Source organism: Aristolochia californica, unplaced genomic scaffold (assembly GCF_029961685.1).
Source record: "Aristolochia californica isolate CCGP_79_NKW_82.1479 unplaced genomic scaffold, dmAriCali1.0.hap1 SCAF_16, whole genome shotgun sequence".
NCBI classification, from domain to species: domain Eukaryota; kingdom Viridiplantae; phylum Streptophyta; class Magnoliopsida; order Piperales; family Aristolochiaceae; genus Aristolochia; species Aristolochia californica.
In genome coordinates, this window is record NW_027181837.1 from 10,560,601 (window position 1) to 10,571,945 (window position 11,345).

Below are 11,345 nucleotides of genomic sequence, written 5' to 3' on the forward strand. Positions count from 1 at the left end.
TTATTAAGGGTTGTACTAGTGGAATTTCCCAAACTTGGATAACAACACCATGGAGTTCCTTTTTAGTGCGTGAAATAATTTTCTTCACTTACATTTATTATATTTTTCAAATTTTTTAGCATACTTGAAGTCTAAAATTTTCATTTTGTTATGCATTATATCTTTTTTGTTTACGAGAAAAATGGGAGAGTGAACACTCAAGTTTGGATCTGAAACTAAATTTGAACATCCAAAATGGAAATGCACAAATGCTGAGAGAGATAGTTCCAAAAAGTTTCTGTGATTTTTACGGATTGGCAAAAACTGGGTTGTTTGGCTCTGGTAAATATCCAACCACTTGAGAATTTGATTTTTTCTACTCCTCTAAATTTTTTTATCACTAGGTCCACTTGCGTCCTCAACATGTTTCTACCAAGCAAGTCCATCAGTTAGAAGTCTCTTTCGTATAAAATTTCACCAAGCTTATTTTTAGGGGTTGTACTAGTGGAATTTCCCAAACATGGATAACAAAACCCTGGAGTTCATTTTTAGTGCGTGAAATAATTTTCTTCACTTACATTTAATATAGTTTTCAATTTTTTTTTGCATACATGAACTCTAAAATTTTCATTTTGTTATGCCTTATATCTTTTTTGTTTACGACAGAAAATAGGAGAGTGAAAACTCATGTTTGGATGTGAAATCAAATTTGAGCATCCAAGATGGAAATGCACAAATGCAAAGAGAGATAGTTCCAGAAAGTATCTGTGATTTTTAAGGTTAGGCAAAAAGTGGGTGGTTTAGCTATGGTAAATATCGACAACTTGAGAATTTGATTTTTTCTACTCCTTGAAATTTTTGAATCATTTGGTCCACTTGCATCCTCAACATGTTTCTGGCATGTCTATCTATCCACCACATTTAAAGCATGTTAGGATCAGTTAGAAGTCCCTTTCCTATAAAATTCCACCAAGCTTATTATTAGTGGTTGTACTAGTAGAATTTCCCAAACATGGATGACAAAACCTTGGAGTTCATTTTTAGTGCATCAAATAATTTTCTCCACTTACATTTATTATAGTTTTCAAATTTTTTTGCATACCTGAACTCTAAAATTTTCATTTTTTTATGCCTTATATCTTTTTTGATTACGAGATAAATGGGAGAGTGAAAACTCAAGTTTTGATCTAAAACTAAATTTGAACTTCCAAAAATGAAATGTACAAATGCTGAGAGAGATAGTTCCAAAAAGTATCCACGATTTTTAAGGATGGGCAAAAATTGGGTTGTTTGGCTCTGGTAAATATCCAACCACTTGAGAATTTCAATTCATCTACACCTTGAAATTTTTGGATCATTAGGTCCACTTTTCTGCAAGCATATCCAACATATTTAAAGCATGTTAGGATCAGTTATAAGACTCTTTCCTATAAAATTTCACCAAGCTTATTATTAGGGGTTGTACTAGTTGAATTTCCCAAACATGGAAAACAAAACCTTGGAGTTCAATTTTTGTGCGTGAAAAATTTTTCATCACTTACATTTATTATAGTTTTCAAATTTTTTTGCATACAAGAACTCTAAAATTTTCATTTTGTTATGCCTTATATCTTTTTTGTTTACGAGAAAAATGGGATAGAAAAAACTCAAGTTTGGATCTGAAAATAAATATGAAAATCCAAAATGGAAATGCACAAATGCTTAGAGAGATAATTCCAGAAAGTATCTGTGATTTTTAAGGATAGGCAGCAAGTGGGTTGTTTGACTCTGGTAAATATCCAACCACTTTAGAATTTGATTTTTTCTACTCCTTGAAATTTTTGGATCATTAGGTCTACTTGCGTCCTCAACATGTTTCTGGCATGCATATCCACCACATTTAAAGCATGTTAGGATCAGTTAGAAGTCCCCTTCCTATAAAATTCCACCAAGCTTATTATTAGGGGTTGTACAAGTGGAATTCCCAAACATGGATAACGAAACCTTGGAGTTCATTTTTAGTGCTTGAAATAATTTTCATCACTTACATTTATTATATTTTTCTAATTATTTTGCATACATGAACTCAAAAATTTTCATTTTGATATGCCTTATATCTTTTTTGTTTACAAGAAAAATGGCAGAGTGAAAAATCAAGTTTGTATCTGAAAAAAAATTTGAACATCCAAAATGGAAATGCAAAAATGCTGAGAGAGATATTTCCAAAAAGTCTCTGTGATTTTGAAGGATAGGCAAAAAGTGAGGTATTTGGCTCTGGAAAATATCCAACCACTTGAGAATTTGAGTTTTTTACTCCTTGAAATTTTTGGATCATTTGGTGCAATTGCATCCTCAACATGTTTCTGGCATGCATATCCACCACATTTAAAGCATGTTAGGATCAATTAGAAGTCCCTTTCCTATAAAATTCCACCAAGCTTAATAATAGGGCTTGTACTAGTGGAATTTCCCAAACATGGATAACAAAACCTTGGCGTTCATTTTTAGTGTGTGAAATAATTTTCTTCACTTAAATTTATTATCGTTTTCAAATTTTTTTGCATACATGAACTCTAAAATTTTCATTTTGTTATGCCTTATATCTTTTTTGTTTACGAGAGAAAATGGGAGAGTGAAAACTCAAGTTTGGATCTGAAATCAAATTTGAGCATCCAAGATGGAAATGCACAAATGTAGAGAGAGATAGTTCCAGAATGTATCTGTGATTTTTAAGGATAGGCAAAAAGTGGGTGGTTTGGCTCTAGTAAATATTGACAACTTGAGATTTTGATTTTTTCTACTCCTCGAAATTTTTGAATCATTAGGTCCACTTGCATCCTCAACATGTTTCTAGCATGTCTATCCACCACATTTAAAGCATGTTAAGATCAGTTAGAAGTCCCCTTCCTATAAAATTCCACCAAGCCTATTATTAGTGGTTGTACTAGTAGAATTTCCAAAACATGGATGACAAAACCTTGGAGTTCATTTTTAGTGGATCAAATAATTTTCTTCACTTACATTTATTATAGTTTTCAAATTTTTTTGCATACTTGAACTCTAAAATTTTCATTTTGTTATGCCTTATATTTTTTTTGATTACGAGAATAATGGGAGAGTGAAAACTCAAGTTTCTATCTAAAACTAAATTTGAACCTCCAAAAATGAAATGTGCAAATGCTGAGAGAGATAGTTCCAAAAAGTATCTACGATTTTAAGGATAGGCAAAAATTGGGTTGTTTGGCTCTGGTAAATATCCAACCACTTGAGAATTTCATTTCTTCTCCACCTTGAAATTTTTGGATCATTAGGTCCACTTCAATCCTCAGCATGTTCCTGCATGCATATCCAACATATTTAAAGCATGTTAGGATCAGTTAGAAGACCCTTTCCTATAAAATTTCACCAAGCTTATTATTAGGGGTTGTACTAGTTGAATTTCCCAAACAAGGAAAACAAAACCATGGAGTTCATTTTTTGTGCGTGAAATATTTTTCATCAATTACATTTATTATAGTTTTTAAATTTTTTTGCATACATTAACTCTAAAATTTTCATTTTGTTATGCCTTATATCTTTTTTGTTTACGAGAAAAATGGGATAGTGAAAACTCAAGTTTGGATCCGAAAACAAATATGAACATACAAAATGGAAATGCACAAATGCTTAGAGAGATAGTTCCAAAAAGTATCTGTGATTTTTAAGGATAGGAAAAAAGTGGGTTGTTTGACTCTGTTAAATATCCAACCACTTTAGAATTTTATTTTTCTACTCCTTGAAATTTTTGGATCATTAGGTCCACTTGCGTCCTCAACATGTTTTTGGCATGCATATCCACCACATTTAAAGCATGTTAGGATCAGTTAGAAGTCCCCTTCCTATAAAATTCCACCAAGCTTATTATTAGGGGTTGTACAAGTGGAATTCCCAAACATGGATAACATAACCTTGGAGTTCATTTTTAGTGCTTGAAATAATTTTCATCACTTACATTTATTATAGTTTTCTAATTATTTTGCATACATGAACTCAAAAATTTTCATTTTGTTATACCTTATATCTTTTCTGTTTACAAGAAAAATGGCAGAGTGAAAACTCAAGTTTCGATCTGAAAAAAAATTTGAACATCCAAAATGGAAATGCAAAAATGCTGAGAGAGATAATTCCAAAAAGTCTCTGTGATTTTGAAGGATAGACAAAAAGTGGGGTATTTGGCTCTGGAAAATATCCAACCACTTAAGAATTTGATGTTTTTACTCCTTGAAATTTTTGGATCATTTGGTGCAATTGCATCCTCAACATGTTTCTGGCATGCATATCCACCACATTTAAAGCATGTTAGGATCAGTTAGAAGTCCCTTTCCAATAAAATTCCTCCAAGCTTAATAATAGGGCTTGTACTAGTGGAATTTCCCAAACATGGATAACAAAACCTGGGTGTTCATTTTTAGTGTGTGAAATAATTTTCTTCTCTTAAATTTATTATCGTTTTCAAATTTTTTTGCGTACATGAACTCTAAAATGTTCATTTTGTTATGCCTTATATCTTTTTTGTTTACGATAAAAATGGGAGAGTGAAAACTCAACTTTGGATCTGAAAACAAATTTAAACATCCAAAATGGAAATGCACAAATGCTGAGAGAGATAGTTCCAAAAAGTATCCGTGATTTTTAAGGAGAGGTAAAAAGTGGGTTGTTTGGCTCAAGTAAATATCTAACCACTTCAGAATTTGATTTTTTCTTCTCCTTGAAATTTTTGGATCATTAGGTCCACTTGCATCTTCAACATGTTTCTGGCATGCATATCCACCACATTTAAAGCGTGTTAGGATCAGTTAGAAGTCCCTTTCCTATAAAATTCCTCCAAGCTTATTATTAGGGGTTGTACAAGTGGAATTTCAAAAACAAGGATAACATAACCTTGGAGTTCATTTTTTGTGTGTGAAATAATTTTCTTCACTTACATTAATTATAGTTTTCTAATTTTTTTGTATACATGAACTCTAAAATTTTCATTTTGTTATGCCTTATTTCATTTTTGTTTACGAGAAAAATAAGAGAGTGAAAACTAAAGTTTGGATCTGAAAAGAAATATATGAACATCCAAAATGGAAATCACAAATGCTGAGAGAGATAATTCCAAAAAGTATCTGTGATTTTTAAAGATAGGCAAAAAGTGGGTTGTTTGGCTCTGGTAAATATCCAACCACTTGAGAATTTGATTTTTTCTAATCCATGAAATTCTTGGATCATTAGGTCACTTGCTTCCTCATCATGTTTCCGGGGTGCATATCCACCACATTTAAAGCATGTTAGCATCAGTTAGAAGTCCCTTTTACTATAAAATTCCACCAAGCTTATTATTAGGGGTTGTACAAGTGGAATTTCACAAACATGGATAACAAAACGTTGGAGTTCATTTTTAGTGCGTGAAATATTTTTCTTCATTTACATTTATTATAGTTTTCAAATTTTTTTGCATACATGAAATCTAAAATTTTCATTTTGTTATGCCTTATATGTTTTTTGTTGACGAGAAAAATGAGAGAGTGAAAACTCAAGTTTGGATCTGAAATCAAATTTGAACATCCAAAATAGAAATGCACAAATGCTGAGAGAGATAGTTCCAAAAAGTATCTGTGATTTTCAAGGATAGGCAAAAAGTGGGTTGTTTGGCTCTGGTAAATATCCAACCACTTGAGAATTTGATTTTTTCTACACTTTGAAATTTTTGGATCATTAGGTCCACTTGCATCCTCAACATGTTTCTTGCACGCATATCCACCACCTTTAAAGCATGTTAGGATCAGTTAAAAGTCTCTTTCCTATAAAATTCCAACAAGCTTATTATTAGGGGTTGTACTAGTGGAATTTCCCAAACATAGATAACAAAACCTAGGAGTTCATTTTTCATGTGTGAAATAATTTTCTTCACTTTCATTTATTATAGTTTTCAAAATTTTTAGCATACATGAACTATAAAATTTTCATTTTGTTATGCATTATATCTTTTTTGTTTACGAGAAAAATGAGAGAGTGAAAACTCAAATTTGGATCTGAAAAAAAATATGATCTTCAAAAATGGAAATGCACAAATGCTGATAGAGATAGTTCCAAAAAGTATCTATGATTTTTAAGGATAGGAAAAAAGTGGGTTGTTTGGCTCTGGTAAATCTCCAACCACTTGAGAATTTGATTTTTTCTACTCCTTGAAATTTTTTTAACATTAGGTCGCTTGCATCCTCAACACATTTCTAGCATGCATATCCAGCACATTCAAAGAATGTTCAGATCAGTTAGAAGTCCCTTTCCTATAAAATTCCTCCAAGCTTATTATTAGGGGTTGTACAAGTGAAATTTCCCATACATGATAACAAAACCTTGGAGTTCCTTTTTAGTGCTTTAAATACTTTTCTTCACTTACATTTATTACAGTTTTCAAATTTTTTTGCATACATAAACTCTAAAATTTTCATTTTGTTATGCCATTTATCTTTTTTTGTTTACGAGAAAAATTGGAGAGTGAAAACTCAAGTTTGGATCGGAAAAAATATTTGAACATCCAATATGGAAATGCACAAATGCTGAGAGAGATAATTCCAAAAAGTCTCTGTGATTTTTAAGGATAGGCAAAAAGTGGGTTGGTTGGCTTTGGTAAATATCCAACCACTTGAGAATTTGATTTTCTCTACTCCTTGAAATTTTTGGATCATTAGGTGCACTTGCAACCTCAACATGTTTCTGGCATGTATTTCCACCACATTTAAAACATGTTAGGATCAATTAGAAGTCCCTTTCCAATAAAATTTCACAAAACTTTTTATTAGGGTTTGTACTAGTGGAATTTCCCAAATGTGGATAACAAAACCTTGGAGTTCATTTTTTGTGCGTGAAATAATTTTCTTCACTTACATTTATTAGAATTTTTAATTTTTTTGCATACATGAACTCTAAAACTTTTATTTTGTTATGCCTTATATCTTTTTTGTTTACGAGAAAAAATGGGACTATGAAAACTCAAGTTTGGATCTGAAAACAAATTTGAACATCCAAAATGGAAATGCACAAATGCTGAGAGAGATAGTTCCAAAGGGCATTTGTGATTTTTAAGGATAAGCAAAAAGTGGGTTGTTTGGCTATGGTAAATATCCAACCACTTGAGAATTTGATTTTTTCTTCTCCTTGAAAATTTTGGATCATTAGGTCCACTTGCATCCACAACATGTTTCTGGCATGCATGTCTACCGCATTTAAAGCATGTTAGGATCAGTTAGAAGTCCCTTTTTTATAAAATTCCACCAGGCTTATTATTTGAGGTTGTACTAGTGGAATTTCTCAAACATGGATAACAAAACCTTGGAGTTCATTTTTAGTGCGTGAAATAATTTTCTACACGTACATTTATTTTAGTTTTCAAATTTTTTTGCTTACATGAACTCTAAAATTTTCATTTTTTTCTGCCTTATATCATTTTTGTTTACGAGAAAAATGGGAGACAGAAAACTCATGTTTGGATCTAAAAAAAAATTGAATATCCAAAATGGAAATGCACAAATGCTTAGAGAAATTGTTCCAAAAAGTATCTATGATTTTTAAGAACAGACAAAAAGTGGGTTGTTTCGCTCTGGTAAATATCCAACCACTTGAGAATTTGATTTTTTCAACTCCTTGAAATTTTTGGATCATTAGGTCCACTTACTTCCTCAACATGTTTCTGGCATGCATATCCACCACATCTAAAGCATGTTAGGATCAGTTAGAAGTCCCTTCCTATGAGATTCCACCAAGCTTATTATTAAGGGTTGTACTAGTGGAATTTCCAAAACATGGATAAGAAAACCATGGAGTTCATTTATACTTTGTGAAATAATATTCTTCACTTACATTTATTGTAGTTTTCAATTTTTTTTGCATACATGAACTCTAAAATTTTTATTTTGTTATGCCTTTTATCTTTATAGTTTAAGAGAAAAATGGGAGAGTAAAAAGTCAAATTTGGATTTGAAAACAAATTTGAACATCCAAAATGGAAATGCACAAATGCTGAGAGAGATAGTTCCAAAAAGTATCTGTGATCTTTAGGGTTAGGAGAAAAGTGTTGTTTGGCTCTGGTAAATATCAAACCACTTGAGAATTTGATTTTTTCCACTCCTTGAAATTTTTTGATCATTAGGTCCACTTGCATGCATATCCCCCACATTTAAAGCATGTTAGGATCAATTAGAAGTGCATTTCCTACAAAATTCCACCAAGCTTTTTATTAGGGATTCTACTAGTGGAATTTCCCAAACTTGGATAACAAAACCATGGAGTTCATTTTTAGTGCATGTAATTTTCAATTTTTTTTGCGTACCTAAACTCTAAAATTTTCATTTTGTTATGCCTTTTATCCTTTTTGTTTACGAGAAAAATGGCAGAGTGAAAACTCAAGTTTGGAATTGAAAAAAAAATTGAACATCCAAAATGGAAATGCAAAAAGTATCTGTGATTTTTAAGGATAGGAAAAAAGTGGGTTGTTTGGCTCTGGTAAATATCCAACCACTTGAGAATTTGATTTTTTGTACTCCTAGAAATTTTTGGATCATTAGGTCCGCTTGCGTCCTCTACATGTTTCTGGCATGCATATCCACCACATTTAAAGCATGTTAGGATCAGTTAGAAGTCCCTTTCCTATCAAAATCCACCAAGCTTATTATTAAGGGTTGTACTAGTGGAATTTCCCAAACAGGGATAACAAAACCTTAGAGTTCATTTTTAGTGCATGAAATAATTTTCAAATTTTTTTGTATACATGAAATCTAAAATTTTCATTCTGTTATGCCTTATATTTTTTTTGTTTACGAGAAAAATGGGACAGTGAAAACTCAAGTTTGGATTGAAAACAAATTTGAATATCCAAAATTGAAATGCACAAATGCTGAGAGAGATAGTTCCAAAAAGTATCTGTGATTTTTAAGGATAGGCAAAAAGTGGGTTGTTTGGCTCTTACACATCCAACCACTTGAGAATTTGATTTTTTCTACTCCTTGAAATTTTTGGATCTTTAGGTCCTCTTGCATCCTCAACATGTTTCTGTCATGCATATCTACTACATTTAAAGCATGTGAGGATCAATTAGAAGTCCCTTTCCTATAAAATTCCACCAAGCTTATTATTAGGGGTTGTACAAGTGGAATTTCCCAAACATGGATAACAAAACCTTGGAGTTCATTTTTACTGCGTGAAATATTTTTCTTCTTTTACATTTATTATAGTTTTATAATTTTTTTGTATACATGAAGTCTAAAATTTTCATTTTGTTATGCTTATATCTTTTTTGTTTACGACAAAAATGAGAGAGTGAAAACTCAAGTGTAGATATGAAAACAAATTTGAACATCCAAAATGGAAATGCAAAAATGCTGAGAGAGATAGTTCCAAAAAGTATCTGTGATTTTTAAGGATAGGCAAAAAGTGGGTTGTTTGGGTCTGGTAAATATTCAACCACTTGAGAATTTGATTTTTTCTACACTTTAAAATTTTTGGATCATTAGGTCCACTTGCATCCTGAACATGTTTCTGGCATGCATATCCACCACATTTAAAGCGTGTTAGGATCAGTTAGAAGTCCCTTTCCTATAAAATTCCACCAAGCTTATTATTAGGGGTTGTAGTAGTGGAATTTTTCAAACATGGATAACAAAAACTTGGAGTTCATTCTTAGTGCGTGAAATAATTTTCAAATTTTTTTGCATACATGAACTCTAAAATTTTCATTTTATTATGCCTTTTATCTTTTTTGTTTACGAGAAAAATGGGAGAGTGAAAACACAAGTTTGGATTTGAAAACAAATTTGAACATCCAAAATGGAAATGCACAAATGTTGAGAGAGATATTTCCAAAATGTATCTATGGTTTTATGGAAAGGCAACAAGTGGGTTGTTTGGGTCTGGTAAATATCCAACCACTTGGGAATTTAATTTTTTCTACTCCTTGAAATTTTTGGATCATTAGGTCCACTTGCATCCTCAACATGTTTCTGGCATGCATATCCACCATATTTAAAGCATTCTAGGATCAGTTAGAAGTCCCTTTCTTATAAAATTCCACCAAGCTTATTACTAGGGGTTGTTCTAGTGGAATTTCCCAAACAAGGATAACAAAACCTTCGAGTTTATTTTTAGTGGGTGAAATAATTTTCTTCACTTACATTTATTATTGTTTTCAAATTTTTTTTCCATACATGAACTCTAAAATTTTCATTTCTTTATGCCTTATGTCTTTTTTTTTACGGGAAAAATGGGAGATTGAAAACTCAAGTTTGGATCTGAAACCAAATTTAAACCTCCAAAATGGAAATACACAAATGCTTAGAGAGATAGTTCCAAAAAGTATCTGTGATTTTAAAGGATAGGCTAAAAGTGGGTTGTTTGGCTCTGGTAAATATCCAACCACTTGAGAATTTGATTTTTTGTACTCCTTGAAAATTTGGGATCATTAGGTCCACTTGAATCCTCAGCATGTTTCTGCATGCATATCTAACATATTTAAAGCATGTTAGGATCAGTTAGAAGACCTTTTCCTATAAAATTTCACCAAGCTTATTATTAGGGGTTGTACTAGTTGAATTTTGCCAAACATGGAAAACAAAACCTTGGATTTCATTTTTAGTGCGTGAAATATTTTTCATCACTTACATTTATTATAGTTTTCAATTTTTTTTGCATACATCAACTCTAAAATTTTCATTTTATTATGCCTTATATCTTTTTTGTTTACGAGAAAAATGCGATAGTGAAAACTCAATTTTGGATCTGAAAACAAATTTAAAGATCCAAAATGGAAATGCACAAATGTTGAGAGATATAGTTCCAAAACGTATCTGTGATTTTTAGGGTTAGGAGAAAAGTGGGTTGTTTGGCTCAGGTAAATATCCAACCACTTGAGAATTTGATTTTTTTACTCCTTGAAATTTTTGGATCATTAGGTCCACTTGCATCCTCAACATGTTTCTGCCATGCATATCCACCACATTTAAAGCACGTTAGGATCAGTTAGAAGTCCATTTCCTATAAAATTCCACCAAGCTTAATAATACTGCTTGTACTAGTGGAATTTCCTAAACCTAGATAACAAAATCTTGGAGTTCATTTTTAGCACATGAAATAATTATCTTCACTTAAATTTATTACCGTTTTCAAATTTTTTTGCATACATGAACTCTAAAATTTTCTTTTTGTTATGCCTTATATGTTTTTTTTACGATAAAATGGGAGAATGAAAACTCAAGTTTGGATTAGAAAACAAATTTAAACATCCAAAATGGAAATGCACAAATGCTGAGAGAGATAGTTCCAAAAAGTATCTGTGATTTTATAAGGATAGGTGAAAAGTGGGTTGTTTGGCT